Below are 18,043 nucleotides of genomic sequence, written 5' to 3'. Positions count from 1 at the left end.
CGGCACTGAATTATATAGTCAGGATGTGGAGGTTGGGGGATGAGGGAGGAGCCGGCACTGAATGATATAGTCAGGATGTGCAGGTTGGGGGATGAGGGATGGAGCAAGCACTGAATGATTTAGTCAGGATGTGCAGGATGGGGGATGAGGGATGGAGCTAGCACTGAATGATATAGTCAGGATGTGCAGAGTGGGGGTTGAGGGAGGAGCCGGCACTAAATGATATAGTCAGGATGTGCAGGTTGGGGGATGAGGGAGGAGCCGGCACTGAATGATATAGTCAGGATATGCAGGTTGGGGATAACGGAGGAGCAGGCACTGAATTATATAGTCAGGATGTGCAGGTTGGGGGATGAGGGAGGAGCTGGCACTGAATGATATAGTAAGGATGTGCAGGTTGGGGGATGAGGGTGGAGCCGGCACTGAATGCTATAGTCAGGTTGTGCAGGTTGGGGGATGAGGTCGGAGCAGGCACTTAATGATATAGTTAGGATGTTCAGGTTGAGGGATGAGGGAGGGAGCTGGCACTGAATGATATAGTCAGGATATGCAGGTTGGGGATAAGGGAGGAGCAGGCACTGAATGATATAGTCAGGATGTGCAGGTAGGGGATAAGGGAGGAGCTGGCACTGAATGATATAGTCAGGATGTGCAGGTAGGGGGATGAGGGAGGAGCTGGCACTGAATGATAATGTCAGGATGTGCAGGTTGGGGGATGAGGGAGGACCTGGCAATGAATGATATAGTCAGGATGTGCAGGTTGGGGGATGAGGTAGGAGCCGGCACTGAATGATATAGTCAGGTTGTGCAGGTTGGGGGATGAGAGAGGAGCCGGCAGTGTATGATATAGTCAGGATGTGCAGGTTGGGGGATGAGGGAGGGGCCGACACTGAATGATATAGTCAGGATGTGCAGGTTGGGTGATGAGGGAGGAGCCAGCACTGTATGATATAGTCAGGATGTGCAGGTTGGGGGATGAGGGAGGAGCTGGCACTGAATGATAAAGTCAGGATGTTGAATGTTCGGGGATGAGGGAGGAGCTGGCACTGAATAATATAGTCAGGATGTGCCTGTTGGGGGATGAGGGAGGAGCTAGCACTGAATGATATAGTCAGGATGTGCAGGTTGGGGGATGAGGGAGGAGCCATCACTGAATGATATAGTCAGGATGTGCAGGTTGGGGGATGAGGGAGGGAGCTGGAACTGTATGATATAGTCAGGATGTGCAGAGTGGGGGATGAGGGAGGAGCCGGCACTGAATGATATAGTCAGGATGTGCAGGTTCGGGGATGAGGGAGGAGCCGGCACTGAATGAAATAGTCAGGATGTGCAGGTTGGGGGATGAGGGAGGGAGCTGGCACTGTATGATATAGTCAGGATGTGCAGTTTGGGGGATGAGGGAGGAGCAGGCGCTGAATGATATCGTCAGGATGTGCAGGTTGGGGGATGAGGGAGGAGCTGGTGCTGAATGATATAGTCAGGATGTGTAGTTTGGGGGATGTGGGAGGAGCCGGCCCTGAATGATATACTCAGGATGTGCAGGTTGGGGGATGAGGAGAAGCCGGCACTGAATGAAATAGTCAGGATGTGCAGGTTGGTGGATGAGGTAGGACCCGGCACTGTATGATATAGTCAGGATGTGCAGGTTGGGGGATGAGATAGGAGACGGGACTGAATGATATAGTCAGGTTGTGCAGGTTGGGGGATGAGGGAGGAGCTGGCACTGAATGATATAGTCAGGATGTGCTGGTTGGGTGATGAGGGAGGAGCTGGCACTGGGGGGCTGAGGGTGGAGCTGGCACTGAATGATATAGTCAGGATGTGCAGGTTGTGGGATGAGGGAGGAGCTGGCACTGTATGATATAGTCAGGAAGTGCAGGTTGGGGTATGAGGGAGGGAGCTGGCAGTGAATGATATAGTCAGGATGTGCAGGTTGGAGATGAGGGAGGATCTGGCACTGAATGATATAGTCAGGATGTGCAGGTTGGGGGATGAGGGAGGAGCTGGCACTGGGGGATGAGGGTGGAGCTGGCACTGAATGATATAGTCAGGATGTGCAGGTTGGGGGATGAGGGAGGAGCTGGCACTGTATGATATAGTCAGGATGTGCAGGTTGGAGATGAGGGAGGATCTGGCACTGAATGATATAGTCAGGATGTGCAGGTTGGTGGATGAGGGAGGAGCCGGCACTGAATGATATAGTCAGGATGTGCAGGTTGGTGGATGAGGTAGGATCCGGCACTGTATGATATAGTCAGGATGTGCAGGTTGGGGGATGAGGTAGGAGCCGGCACTGAATGATATAGTCAGGTTGTGCGGGTTGGGGGATGAGGGAGGAGCCGGCACTGAATGATATAGTCAGGATGTGCAGGTTGGGGGATGAGGGAGGAGCCGGCACTGAATGATATAGTCAGGATGTGCAGGTTTGGGGATGAGGGAGGAGCTGGCACAGAATGATATAGTCAGGATGTGCAGGTTGGGGGATGAGGGAGGAGCTGGCACTGAATGATATAGTCAGGATGTGCAGGTTTGGGGATGAGGGAGGCGCTGGCACAGAATGATATAGTCAGGATGTGCAGGTTGGGGGATGAGGGAGGCGCTGGCACAGAATGATATAGTCAGGATGTGCAGGTTGGGGGATGAGGGTGGAGCTGGCACTGAATGATATAGTCAGGATGTGCAGGTTGGGGGATGAGGGAGGAGCTGGCACTGTATGATATAGTCTGGAAGTGCAGGTTGGGGTATGAGGGAGGGAGCTGGCACTGAATGATATAGTCAGGATGTGCAGGTTGGAGATGAGGGAGGAGCTGGCACTGAATGATATAGTCTGGATGTGCAGGTTGGTGGATGAGGGAGGAGCCGGCACTGAATGATATAGTCAGGATGTGCAGGTTGGGGGATGAGGGAGGAGCCGACACTGAATGATATAGTCAGGATTTGCAGGTTGGTGGATGAGGTAGGACCCGGCACTGTATGATATAGTCAGGATGTGCATTTTGGGGGATGAGGTAGGAGCCGGCACTGAATGATATAGTCAGGTTGTGCAGGTTGGGGGATGAGGGAGGAGCTGGCACTGAATGATATAGTCAGGATGTGCAGGTTTGGGGATGAGGGAGGAGCTGGCACAGAATGATATAGTCAGGATGTGCAGGTTGGAGGATGAGGGAGGAGCTGGCACTGAATGATATAGTCAGGATGTGCAGGTTGGGGGAAGAGGGATGGAGCTGGCACTGGGGGATGAGGGTGGAGCAGGCACTGAAAATGATATAGTCAGGATGTGCAGGTTGGGGGATGAGGTGTGGAGCTGGCACTGAATGATATAGTCAGGATGTGCAGGTTGTGGGATGAGGGAGGAGCCGGCACTCTATGATATAGTCAGGATGTGCAGGTTGGAGGATGAGATGGCACTGAATGATATAGTCAGGATGTGCAGGTTGGGGGATGAAGGAGGAGCTGGCACTGAATGATGTAGTCAGGATGTGCAGTTTGCAGGATGAGGGCGGAGCTGGCACTGTATGATATAGTCAGGATGTGCAGGTTGGGGGATGAGGGAGGTGCTGGCACTGAATGATATAGTCAGGATGTGCAGGTTGGGGGATGAGGGAGGAGCTGGCACTGGGGGATGAGGGTGGAGCTGGCACTGAATGATAATGTCAGGATGTGCAGGTTGGGGGATGAGGGAGGAGCCGGCACTGAATGATATAGTCAGGATGTGCAGGTTGGGGGATGAGGGAGGAGCTGGCACTGGGGGATGAGGGTGGAGCTGGCAATGAATGATATAGTCAGGATGTGCAGGTTGGGGGAAGAGGGAGGGAGCTGGCACTGAATGATATAGTCAGGATGTGCAGGTTGGGGGATGGGGAAGGAGCTGGCACTTAATGATAAAGTCAGGATGTTGCATGTTTGGGGATGAGGGAGGAGCTGGCACTGAATGATATATTCAGAATGTGCAGGTTGGGGGATGAGGGAGGAGCTGGCACTGAATGATATAGTCAGGATGTGCATGTTGCAGGATGAGGGAGGAGCCGGCACAGTATGATATAGTCAGGATGTGCAGGTTGGGGGAAGAGCTGCCACTGAATGATATAGTCAGGATGTGCAGGTAGGGGGATGAGGGAGGAGCTGGCACTGAATGATGTAGTCAGGATGTGCAGTTTGCAGGATGAGGGCAGAGCTGGCACTGTATGATATAGTCAGGATGTGCAGGTTGGGGGATGAGGGAGGTGCTGGCACTGAATGATATAGTCAGGATGTGCAGGTTGGGGGATGAGGGAGGAGCTGGCACTGAATGATAATGTCAGGATGTGCAGGTTGGGGGATGAGGGAGGAGCCGGCACTGAATGATATAGTCAGGATGTGCAGGTTGGGGGATGAGGGAGGAGCCGGCACTGAATGATATAGTCAGGATGTGCAGGTTGGGGGATGAGGGAGGAGCTGGCACTGGGGGATGAGGGTGGAGCTGGCAATGAATGATATAGTCAGGATTTGCAGGTTGGGGGAAGAGGGAGGGAGCTGGCACTGAATGATATAGTCAGGATGTGCATGTTGCGGGATGAGGGAGGAGCCGGCACTGTATGATATAGTCAGGATGTGCAGGTTGGGGGAAGAGCTGCCACTGAATGATATAGTCAGGATGTGCAGGTAGGGGGATGAGGGAGGAGCTGGCACTGAATGATGTAGTCAGGATGTGCAGTTTGCACGATGAGGGAGGAGCTGGCACTGTATGATATACTCAGGATGTGCAGGTTGAGGGTTGAGGGAGGTGATGGCACTGAATGATATAGTCAGGATGTGCAGGTTGGGGATGAGGGAGGGAGCTGGCACTGAATGATATAGTCATGATGTGCAGGTTGCGGGATGAGGAAGGAGCAGGCACTGAATGATATAGTGAGGATGTGCAGGTTGGGGGATGAGGGAGGGGCCGACACTGAATGATATAGTCAGGATGTGCAGGTTGGGGGATGAGGGAGGAGCCAGCACTGTATGATATAGTCAGGTTGTGCAGGTTGGGTGATGAGGGAGGCGCTGGCACTGAATGATATAGTCAGGATGTGCAGGTTGGGGGATGAGGGAGGAGCTGGCACTGTATGATATAGTCTGGTTGTGCAGGTTGGGGGATGAGGGAGGAGCTGGCACTGAATGATATAGTTAGGATGTGCAGGTTGGGGGATGAGGGAGGGAGCTGGCACTGAATGATATAGTCAGGATATGCAGGTTGGGGATAAGAGAGGAGCAGGCACTGAATGATATAGTCAGGATGTGCAGGTTGGGGGATGAGAGAGGAGCCAGCACTGTATGAAATAGTCAGGATGTGCAGGTTGGGGGATGAGGGAGGAGCCGGCACTGAATGATATAGTCAGGATGTGCAGGTTGGGGGATTAGGGAGGGAGCCGGCACTGAATGATATAGTCAGGATGTGCAGATTCGGGGATGAGGGAGGAGCCGGCACTGAATGATATAGTCAGGATGTGCATGATGGGGGATGAGGGAGGAGCCGGCACTGAATGACATAGTCAGGATGTGCAGGTTGGGGGATGAGAGAGGAGCCAGCACTGTATGAAATAGTCAGGATGTGCAGGTTGGGGGATGAGGGAGGAGCTGGCACTGGGGGATGAGGGTGGAGCTGGCACTGAATGATATAGTCAGGATGTGCAGGTTGGGGGATGAGGGAGGAGCTTGCACTGAATGATATAGTCAGGATGTGCATGTTGCGGGATGAGGGAGGAGCCGGCACTGTATGATATAGTCAGGATGTGCAGGTTGGGGGATGAGGGAGGAGCTTGCACTGAATGATATAGTCAGGATGTGCATGTTGCGGGATGAGGGAGGAGCCGGCACTGTATGATATAGTCAGGATGTGCAGGTTGGGGGATGAGCTGGCACTGAATGATATAGTGAGGATGTGCAGGTAGGGGGATGAGGGAGGAGGTGGCACTGAATGATGTTGTCAGGATGTGCAGTTTGCAGGATGAGGTAGGAGCTGGCACTGAATTATATAGTCAGGATGTGCAGGTTGGGGATGAGGGAGGGAGCTGGCACTGAATGATATAGTCATGATGTGCAGGTTGCGGGATGAGGAAGGAGCAGGCACTGAATGATATAGTCAGGATGTGCAGGTTAGGGGATGAGGGAGGTAGCTGGCACTGAATGATATAGTCAGGATGTGCAGGTTGGAGATAAGGGAGGAGCTGGCTCAGAATTATATAGTCAGGATGTGCAGGTTGAGGGTTGAAGGAGGTGCTGGCACTGAATGATATAGTCAGGAAGTGCAGGTTGGGGGATGAGGGAGGTGCTGGCACTGAATGATATAGTCAGGATGTGCAGGTTGGGGATGAGGGAGGGAGCTGGCACTGAATGATATAGTCAGGATGTGCAGGTTGGGTGATGAGGGAGGAGCCAGCACTGAATGATATAGTCAGGATGTGCAGGTTGGGTGATGAGGGAGGCGCTGGCACTGAATGATATAGTCAGGATGTGCAGGTTGGGGGATGAGGGAGGAGCTGGCACTGTATGATATAGTCAGGTTGTGCAGGTTGGGGGATGAGGGAGGAGCTGGCACTGAATGATATAGTCAGGTTGTGCAGGTTGGGGGATGAGGGAGGAGCCGGCACTGAATTATATAGTCAGGAGGTGCAGGTTGGGGGATGAGGGAGGAGCCGGCACTGAATTATATAGTCAGGATGTGGAGGTTGGGGGATGAGGGAGGAGCCGGCACTGAATGATATAGTCAGGATGTGCAGGTTGGGGGATGAGGGATGGAGCAAGCACTGAATGATTTAGTCAGGATGTGCAGGATGGGGGATGAGGGATGGAGCTAGCACTGAATGATATAGTCAGGATGTGCAGAGTGGGGGTTGAGGGAGGAGCCGGCACTAAATGATATAGTCAGGATGTGCAGGTTGGGGGATGAGGGAGGAGCCGGCACTGAATGATATAGTCAGGATATGCAGGTTGGGGATAACGGAGGAGCAGGCACTGAATTATATAGTCAGGATGTGCAGGTTGGGGGATGAGGGAGGAGCTGGCACTGAATGATATAGTAAGGATGTGCAGGTTGGGGGATGAGGGTGGAGCCGGCACTGAATGCTATAGTCAGGTTGTGCAGGTTGGGGGATGAGGTCGGAGCAGGCACTTAATGATATAGTTAGGATGTTCAGGTTGAGGGATGAGGGAGGGAGCTGGCACTGAATGATATAGTCAGGATATGCAGGTTGGGGATAAGGGAGGAGCAGGCACTGAATGATATAGTCAGGATGTGCAGGTAGGGGATAAGGGAGGAGCTGGCACTGAATGATATAGTCAGGATGTGCAGGTAGGGGGATGAGGGAGGAGCTGGCACTGAATGATAATGTCAGGATGTGCAGGTTGGGGGATGAGGGAGGACCTGGCAATGAATGATATAGTCAGGATGTGCAGGTTGGGGGATGAGGTAGGAGCCGGCACTGAATGATATAGTCAGGTTGTGCAGGTTGGGGGATGAGAGAGGAGCCGGCAGTGTATGATATAGTCAGGATGTGCAGGTTGGGGGATGAGGGAGGGGCCGACACTGAATGATATAGTCAGGATGTGCAGGTTGGGTGATGAGGGAGGAGCCAGCACTGTATGATATAGTCAGGATGTGCAGGTTGGGGGATGAGGGAGGAGCTGGCACTGAATGATAAAGTCAGGATGTTGCATGTTCGGGGATGAGGGAGGAGCTGGCACTGAATAATATAGTCAGGATGTGCCGGTTGGGGGATGAGGGAGGAGCTAGCACTGAATGATATAGTCAGGATGTGCAGGTTGGGGGATGAGGGAGGAGCCATCACTGAATGATATAGTCAGGATGTGCAGGTTGGGGGATGAGGGAGGGAGCTGGAACTGTATGATATAGTCAGGATGTGCAGAGTGGGGGATGAGGGAGGAGCCGGCACTGAATGATATAGTCAGGATGTGCAGGTTCGGGGATGAGGGAGGAGCCGGCACTGAATGAAATAGTCAGGATGTGCAGGTTGGGGGATGAGGGAGGGAGCTGGCACTGTATGATATAGTCAGGATGTGCAGTTTGGGGGATGAGGGAGGAGCAGGCGCTGAATGATATCGTCAGGATGTGCAGGTTGGGGGATGAGGGAGGAGCTGGTGCTGAATGATATAGTCAGGATGTGTAGTTTGGGGGATGTGGGAGGAGCCGGCCCTGAATGATATACTCAGGATGTGCAGGTTGGGGGATGAGGAGAAGCCGGCACTGAATGAAATAGTCAGGATGTGCAGGTTGGTGGATGAGGTAGGACCCGGCACTGTATGATATAGTCAGGATGTGCAGGTTGGGGGATGAGATAGGAGACGGGACTGAATGATATAGTCAGGTTGTGCAGGTTGGGGGATGAGGGAGGAGCTGGCACTGAATGATATAGTCAGGATGTGCTGGTTGGGTGATGAGGGAGGAGCTGGCACTGGGGGGATGAGGGTGGAGCTGGCACTGAATGATATAGTCAGGATGTGCAGGTTGTGGGATGAGGGAGGAGCTGGCACTGTATGATATAGTCAGGAAGTGCAGGTTGGGGTATGAGGGAGGGAGCTGGCAGTGAATGATATAGTCAGGATGTGCAGGTTGGAGATGAGGGAGGATCTGGCACTGAATGATATAGTCAGGATGTGCAGGTTGGGGGATGAGGGAGGAGCTGGCACTGGGGGATGAGGGTGGAGCTGGCACTGAATGATATAGTCAGGATGTGCAGGTTGGGGGATGAGGGAGGAGCTGGCACTGTATGATATAGTCAGGATGTGCAGGTTGGAGATGAGGGAGGATCTGGCACTGAATGATATAGTCAGGATGTGCAGGTTGGTGGATGAGGGAGGAGCCGGCACTGAATGATATAGTCAGGATGTGCAGGTTGGTGGATGAGGTAGGATCCGGCACTGTATGATATAGTCAGGATGTGCAGGTTGGGGGATGAGGTAGGAGCCGGCACTGAATGATATAGTCAGGTTGTGCGGGTTGGGGGATGAGGGAGGAGCCGGCACTGAATGATATAGTCAGGATGTGCAGGTTGGGGGATGAGGGAGGAGCCGGCACTGAATGATATAGTCAGGATGTGCAGGTTTGGGGATGAAGGAGGAGCTGGCACAGAATGATATAGTCAGGATGTGCAGGTTGGGGGATGAGGGAGGAGCTGGCACTGAATGATATAGTCAGGATGTGCAGGTTTGGGGATGAGGGAGGCGCTGGCACAGAATGATATAGTCAGGATGTGCAGGTTGGGGGATGAGGGAGGCGCTGGCACAGAATGATATAGTCAGGATGTGCAGGTTGGGGGATGAGGGTGGAGCTGGCACTGAATGATATAGTCAGGATGTGCAGGTTGGGGGATGAGGGAGGAGCTGGCACTGTATGATATAGTCTGGAAGTGCAGGTTGGGGTATGAGGGAGGGAGCTGGCACTGAATGATATAGTCAGGATGTGCAGGTTGGAGATGAGGGAGGAGCTGGCACTGAATGATATAGTCTGGATGTGCAGGTTGGTGGATGAGGGAGGAGCCGGCACTGAATGATATAGTCAGGATGTGCAGGTTGGGGGATGAGGGAGGAGCCGACACTGAATGATATAGTCAGGATTTGCAGGTTGGTGGATGAGGTAGGACCCGGCACTGTATGATATAGTCAGGATGTGCATTTTGGGGGATGAGGTAGGAGCCGGCACTGAATGATATAGTCAGGTTGTGCAGGTTGGGGGATGAGGGAGGAGCTGGCACTGAATGATATAGTCAGGATGTGCAGGTTTGGGGATGAGGGAGGAGCTGGCACAGAATGATATAGTCAGGATGTGCAGGTTGGAGGATGAGGGAGGAGCTGGCACTGAATGATATAGTCAGGATGTGCAGGTTGGGGGAAGAGGGATGGAGCTGGCACTGGGGGATGAGGGTGGAGCAGGCACTGAAAATGATATAGTCAGGATGTGCAGGTTGGGGGATGAGGTGTGGAGCTGGCACTGAATGATATAGTCAGGATGTGCAGGTTGTGGGATGAGGGAGGAGCCGGCACTCTATGATATAGTCAGGATGTGCAGGTTGGAGGATGAGATGGCACTGAATGATATAGTCAGGATGTGCAGGTTGGGGGATGAAGGAGGAGCTGGCACTGAATGATGTAGTCAGGATGTGCAGTTTGCAGGATGAGGGCGGAGCTGGCACTGTATGATATAGTCAGGATGTGCAGGTTGGGGGATGAGGGAGGTGCTGGCACTGAATGATATAGTCAGGATGTGCAGGTTGGGGGATGAGGGAGGAGCTGGCACTGGGGGATGAGGGTGGAGCTGGCACTGAATGATAATGTCAGGATGTGCAGGTTGGGGGATGAGGGAGGAGCCGGCACTGAATGATATAGTCAGGATGTGCAGGTTGGGGGATGAGGGAGGAGCTGGCACTGGGGGATGAGGGTGGAGCTGGCAATGAATGATATAGTCAGGATGTGCAGGTTGGGGGAAGAGGGAGGGAGCTGGCACTGAATGATATAGTCAGGATGTGCAGGTTGGGGGATGGGGAAGGAGCTGGCACTTAATGATAAAGTCAGGATGTTGCATGTTTGGGGATGAGGGAGGAGCTGGCACTGAATGATATATTCAGAATGTGCAGGTTGGGGGATGAGGGAGGAGCTGGCACTGAATGATATAGTCAGGATGTGCATGTTGCAGGATGAGGGAGGAGCCGGCACAGTATGATATAGTCAGGATGTGCAGGTTGGGGGAAGAGCTGCCACTGAATGATATAGTCAGGATGTGCAGGTAGGGGGATGAGGGAGGAGCTGGCACTGAATGATGTAGTCAGGATGTGCAGTTTGCAGGATGAGGGCAGAGCTGGCACTGTATGATATAGTCAGGATGTGCAGGTTGGGGGATGAGGGAGGTGCTGGCACTGAATGATATAGTCAGGATGTGCAGGTTGGGGGATGAGGGAGGAGCTGGCACTGAATGATAATGTCAGGATGTGCAGGTTGGGGGATGAGGGAGGAGCCGGCACTGAATGATATAGTCAGGATGTGCAGGTTGGGGGATGAGGGAGGAGCCGGCACTGAATGATATAGTCAGGATGTGCAGGTTGGGGGATGAGGGAGGAGCTGGCACTGGGGGATGAGGGTGGAGCTGGCAATGAATGATATAGTCAGGATGTGCAGGTTGGGGGAAGAGGGAGGGAGCTGGCACTGAATGATATAGTCAGGATGTGCATGTTGCGGGATGAGGGAGGAGCCGGCACTGTATGATATAGTCAGGATGTGCAGGTTGGGGGAAGAGCTGCCACTGAATGATATAGTCAGGATGTGCAGGTAGGGGGATGAGGGAGGAGCTGGCACTGAATGATGTAGTCAGGATGTGCAGTTTGCACGATGAGGGAGGAGCTGGCACTGTATGATATACTCAGGATGTGCAGGTTGAGGGTTGAGGGAGGTGATGGCACTGAATGATATAGTCAGGATGTGCAGGTTGGGGATGAGGGAGGGAGCTGGCACTGAATGATATAGTCATGATGTGCAGGTTGCGGGATGAGGAAGGAGCAGGCACTGAATGATATAGTGAGGATGTGCAGGTTGGGGGATGAGGGAGGGGCCGACACTGAATGATATAGTCAGGATGTGCAGGTTGGGGGATGAGGGAGGAGCCAGCACTGTATGATATAGTCAGGTTGTGCAGGTTGGGTGATGAGGGAGGCGCTGGCACTGAATGATATAGTCAGGATGTGCAGGTTGGGGGATGAGGGAGGAGCTGGCACTGTATGATATAGTCTGGTTGTGCAGGTTGGGGGATGAGGGAGGAGCTGGCACTGAATGATATAGTTAGGATGTGCAGGTTGGGGGATGAGGGAGGGAGCTGGCACTGAATGATATAGTCAGGATATGCAGGTTGGGGATAAGAGAGGAGCAGGCACTGAATGATATAGTCAGGATGTGCAGGTTGGGGGATGAGAGAGGAGCCAGCACTGTATGAAATAGTCAGGATGTGCAGGTTGGGGGATGAGGGAGGAGCCGGCACTGAATGATATAGTCAGGATGTGCAGGTTGGGGGATTAGGGAGGGAGCCGGCACTGAATGATATAGTCAGGATGTGCAGATTCGGGGATGAGGGAGGAGCCGGCACTGAATGATATAGTCAGGATGTGCATGATGGGGGATGAGGGAGGAGCCGGCACTGAATGACATAGTCAGGATGTGCAGGTTGGGGGATGAGAGAGGAGCCAGCACTGTATGAAATAGTCAGGATGTGCAGGTTGGGGGATGAGGGAGGAGCTGGCACTGGGGGATGAGGGTGGAGCTGGCACTGAATGATATAGTCAGGATGTGCAGGTTGGGGGATGAGGGAGGAGCTTGCACTGAATGATATAGTCAGGATGTGCATGTTGCGGGATGAGGGAGGAGCCGGCACTGTATGATATAGTCAGGATGTGCAGGTTGGGGGATGAGGGAGGAGCTTGCACTGAATGATATAGTCAGGATGTGCATGTTGCGGGATGAGGGAGGAGCCGGCACTGTATGATATAGTCAGGATGTGCAGGTTGGGGGATGAGCTGGCACTGAATGATATAGTGAGGATGTGCAGGTAGGGGGATGAGGGAGGAGGTGGCACTGAATGATGTTGTCAGGATGTGCAGTTTGCAGGATGAGGTAGGAGCTGGCACTGAATTATATAGTCAGGATGTGCAGGTTGGGGATGAGGGAGGGAGCTGGCACTGAATGATATAGTCATGATGTGCAGGTTGCGGGATGAGGAAGGAGCAGGCACTGAATGATATAGTCAGGATGTGCAGGTTGGGGGATGAGGGAGGAGCTGGCACTGAATGATATAGTGAGGATGTGCAGGTTGGGGGATGAGGGAGGAGCTGGCACTGTATGATATAGTCTGGTTGTGCAGGTTGGGGGATGAGGGAGGAGCTGGCACTGAATGATATAGTCAGGTTGTGCAGGTTGGGGATTAGGTAGGAGCAGGCACTGAATGATATAGTCAGGTTGTGCAGGTTGGGGGATGAGGTAGGAGCAGGCACTGAATGATATAGTTAGGATGTGCAGGTTGAGGGATGAGGGAGGGAGCTGGCACTGAATGATATAGTCAGGATATGCTGGTTGGGGATAAGGGAGGAGCAGGCACTGAATGATATAGTCAGGATGTGCACGTTGGGGGATGAGGGAGGAGCTGGCACTGAATGACTGTCAGGATGTGCAGGTTGTGGGATGAGGGAGGAGCCGGCACTGTATGATATTGTCACGATGTGTAGGTTGGCGGATGAGGGAGGAGCCGGCACTGAATGATACAGTCAGGATGTGCAGGTTGGAGGATGAGAGAGGAGCCGGCACTGTATGATATAGTCACGATGTGTAGGTTGGCGGAAGAGGTAGGACCCGGCACTGAATGATATAGTCAGGATGTGCAGGTTGGGGGATGAGGGAGGAGCTGGCACTGAATGATATAGTCAGGATGTGCAGGTTGGGGGATGAGGTAGGAGCCGGCACTGAATGATATAGTTAGGATGTGCAGGTTGAGGGATGAGGGAGGGAGCTGGCACTGAATGATATTGTCAGGATATGCAGGTTGGGGATAAGGGAGGAGCAGGCACTGAATGATATAGTCAGGATGTGCAGGTAGGGGATAAGGGAGGAGCTGGCACTGAATGATATAGTCAGGATGTGCAGGTAGGGGGATGAGGGAGGAGCTGGCACTGAATGATGTAGTCAGGATGTGCAGTTTGCAGGATGAGGGAGAGCTGGCACTGTATGATATACTCAGGAAGTGCAGGTTGGGGGATGAGGGAGGTGCTGGCACTGAATGATATAGTCAGGATGTGCAGGTTGGGGATGAGGGAGGGAGCTTGCACTGAATGATATAGTCAGAATGTGCAGGTTGGGGGATGAGGGAGAAGCCGGCACTGAATGATATAGTTAGGATGTGCAGGTTGAGGGATGAGGGAGGGAGCTGGCACTGAATGATATAGTCAGGATGTGCAGGTTGGGGGATGAGGGAGGTGCTGCACTGAATGATATAGTCAGGATGTGCAGGTTGGGGGATGAGGGAGTAGCTGGCACTGAATGATATAGTCAGGATGTGCAGGTTGGGGGATGAGGGAGGAGCTGGCATGGGGGGATGAGGGTGGAGCTGGCACTGAATGATATAGTCAGGATGTACAGGTTGGGGGATGAAGGAGGAGCTGGCACTGAATGATATAGTCAGGATGTGCTGGTTGGGGGGATGAGGGATGGAGCTGGCACTGAATGATATAGTCAGGATGTGCAAGTTGGAGATGAGGGAGGAGCCGGCACTGAATGATATAGTCAGGATGTGCAGGTTGGTGGATGAGGGAGGAGCCGGCACTGAATGATATAGTCAGGATGTGCAGGTTGGGGGATGATGGAGGAGCCGACACTGAATGATATAGCCAGGATGTGCAGGTTGGTGGATGAGGTAGGGTCCCGGCACTGTATGATATAGTCAGGATGTGCAGGTTGGGGGATGAGGTAGGAGACGGCACTGAATGATATAGTGAGGTTGTGCAAGTTGGGGGATGAGGGAGGACCTGGCAATGAATGATATAGTCAGGATGTGCAGGTTGGGGGATGAGGGAGGTCCTGGCAATGAATGATATAGTCAGGATGTGAAGGTTGGGGGATGAGGGAGGTAGCTGGCACTGAATGATATAGTCAGGATGTGCAGGTTGGGGGATGAGGGAGGAGCTGGCACTGAATGATAATGTCAGGATGTGCTGGTTGGGGGATGAGGGAGGACCTGGCAATGAATGATATAGTCAGGATGTGCAGGTTGGGGGATGAGGGAGGTAGCTGGCATTGAATGATATAGTCAGGATGTGCAGGTTGGGGGATGAGGGAGGAGCTGGCACTGAATGATAAAGTCAGGATGTTGCATGTTCGGGGATGAGGGAGGACCTGGCAATGAATGATATAGTCAGGATGTGCAGGTTGGGGGATGAGGGAGGAGCCGTCACTGAATGATATAGTCAGGATGTGCAGGTTGGGGGATGAGGGAGGGAGCTGGAACTGTATGATATAGTCAGGATGTGCAGTTTGGGGGAAGAGGGAGGAGCAGGCGCTGAATGATATAGTCAGGATGTGCTGGTTGGGGGATGAGGGAGGAGCCGGCACTGAATGATATAGTCAGGATGTGCTGGTTGGGGGATGAGGGAGGAGCCGGCACTGAATGATATAGTCAGGATGTGCAGGTTGGGGGATGAGGGAGGAGCTGGCACTGAATGAAATAGTCAGGATGTGCAGGTTGGGGGATGAGGGAGGGAGCTTGAACTGTATGATATAGTCAGGATGTGCAGTTTGGGGGATGAGGGAGGAGCAGGCGCTGAATGATATAGTCAGGATGTGCAGGTTGGGGGATGAGGGAGGAGCCGGTGCTGAATGATATAGCCAGGATGTGTAGTTTGGGGGATGTTGGAGGAGCCGGCCCTGAATGATATACTCAGGATGTGCAGGTTGGGGGATGAGGAGAAGCCGGCACTGAATGAAATAGTGAGGATGTGCAGGTTGGTGGATGAGGGAGGACCCGGCACTGTATGATATAGTCAGGATGTGCAGGTTGGGGGATGAGGTAGGAGCCAGCACTGAATGATATAGTCAGGTTGTGCAGGTTGGGGGATGAGGGAGGAGCTGGCACTGAATGATATAGTCTGGATGTGCAGGTTGGGGGATGAGGGAGGAGCCGGCACTGAATGATATAGTCAGGATGTGAAGGTTGGGGGATAAGGGAGGAGCTGGCACTGAATGATAGTCAGGATGTGCAGGTTGGGGGATGAGGGAGGAGCCGGCACTGAATGATATAGTCAGGATGTGCTGGTTGGGTGATGAGGGAGGGAGCCGGCACTGAATGATATAGTCAGGTTATGCAGGTTGGGGATAAGGAAGGAGCTGGCACTGAATGATATAGTCAGGATGTGCAGGTTGGGGGATGAGGGAGGAGCTGGCACTGAATAATACAGTCAGGATGTGCAGGTTGGGGGATGAGGGAGGAGCTGGCACTGAATGATATAGTCAGGATGTGCAGGTTGGGGGATGGGGCAGGAGCCGCCCCTGAATGATATAGTCAGGATGTGCAGGTTGGGGGATGAGGGAGGAGCCGGCACTGAATGACATAGTCAGGATGTGCAGGTTGGGGATGAGGGAGGAGCCGGCACTGAATGATATAGTCAGGATGTGCAGGTTGGGGGATGAGGGAGGAGCTGGCACTGGGGGATGAGGGTGGAGATGGCACTGAATGATATAGTCAGGATGTGCAGGTTGGGGGATGAGGGAGGAGCTGGCACTGTATGATATAGTCAGGAAGTGCAGGTTGGGGTATGAGGGAGGGAGCTGGCAGTGAATGATATAGTCAGGATGTGCAGGTTGAGGGATGAGGGAGGGGCCAACACTGAATGATATAGTCAGGATGTGCAGGTTGGTGGATGAGGTAGGACCCGGCACTGTATGATATAGTCAGGATGTGCAGGTTGGGGGATGAGGTAGGAGCCGGCACTGAATGATATAGTCAGGTTGTGCAGGTTGGGGGATGAGGGAGGAGCCGGCACTGAATGATATAGTCAGGATGTGCAGGTTGGGGGAAGAGCTGCCACTGAATGATATAGTCAGGATGTGCAGGTTGAGGGTTGAGGGAGGTGATGGCACTGAATGATATAGTCAGGAAGTGCAGGTTGGGGGATGAGGGAGGTGCTGGCACTGAATGATATAGTCATGATGTGCAGGTTGCGGGATGAGGAAGGAGCAGGCACTTGTGCAGGTTGGGGGATGAGGGAGGGGCCGACACTGAATGATATAGTCAGGATGTGCAGGTTGGGGGATGAGGGAGGAGCCAGCACTGTATGATATAGTCAGGTTGTGCAGGTTGGGTGATGAGGGAGGCGCTGGCACTGAATGATATAGTCAGGATGTGCAGGTTGGGGGATGAGGGAGGAGCTGGCACTGAATGATATAGTTAGGATGTGCAGGTTGGGGGATGAGGGAGGGAGCTGGCACTGAATGATATAGTCAGGATATGCAGGTTGGGGATAAGGGAGGAGCAGGCACTGAATGATATAGTCAGGATGTGCAGGTTGTGGGATGAGGGAGGAGCTGGCACTGAATGATATAGTCAGGATGTGCAGGTTGGGGGATGAGGGAGGAGCCGGCACTGAATGATATAGTCAGGATGTGCAGGTTGGGGGATTAGGGAGGGAGCCGGCACTGAATGATATAGTCAGGATGTGCAGATTCGGGGATGAGGGAGGAGCCGGCACTGAATGATATAGTCAGAATGTGCAGATTGGGGGATGAGGGAAGATCTGGCACTGAATGATATAGTCAGGATGTGCAGGTTGGGGGATGAGGGAGGAGCTGGCACTGAATGATATAGTCAGGATGTGCAGGTTGGGGGATGGGGCAGGAGCCGGCACTGAATGATATAGTCAGGATGTGCAGGTTGGGGGATGAGGGAGGAGCCGGCACTGAATGACATAGTCAGGATGTGCAGGTTGGGGGATGAGAGAGGAGCCAGCACTGTATGATATAGTCAGGATGTGCAGGTTGGGGATGAGGGAGGGAGCTGGCACTGAATGATATAGTCATGATGTGCAGGTTGCGGGATGAGGAAGGAGCAGGCACTGAATGATATAGTCAGGATGTGCAGGTTGGGGGATGAGGGAGGAGCTGGCACTGAATTATATAGTGAGGATGTGCAGGTTGGGGGATGAGGGAGGAGCTGGCACTGGGGGATGAGGGTGGAGCTGGCACTGAATGATATAGTCAGGATGTGCAGGTTGGGGGATGAGGGAGGAGCTGGCACTGTATGATATAGTCAGGATGTGCAGGTTGGGGTATGAGGGAGGGAGCTGGCACTGAATGATATAGTCAGGATGTGCAGGTTGGAGATGAGGGAGGAGCTGGCACTGAATGATATAGTCAGGATGTGCAGGTTGGTGGATGAGGGAGGAGCCGGCACTGAATGATATAGTCAGGATCTGCAGGTTGGGGGATGAGGGAGGAGCCGACACTGAATGATATAGTCAGGATGTGCAGGTTGGTGGATGAGGTAGGA

This window comes from Taudactylus pleione, unplaced genomic scaffold (assembly GCF_031769625.1).
Source record: "Taudactylus pleione unplaced genomic scaffold, aTauple2 ptg000802l, whole genome shotgun sequence".
Classification (NCBI taxonomy): domain Eukaryota; kingdom Metazoa; phylum Chordata; class Amphibia; order Anura; family Myobatrachidae; genus Taudactylus; species Taudactylus pleione.
Note: the sequence above shows the minus strand (reverse complement) of the source record.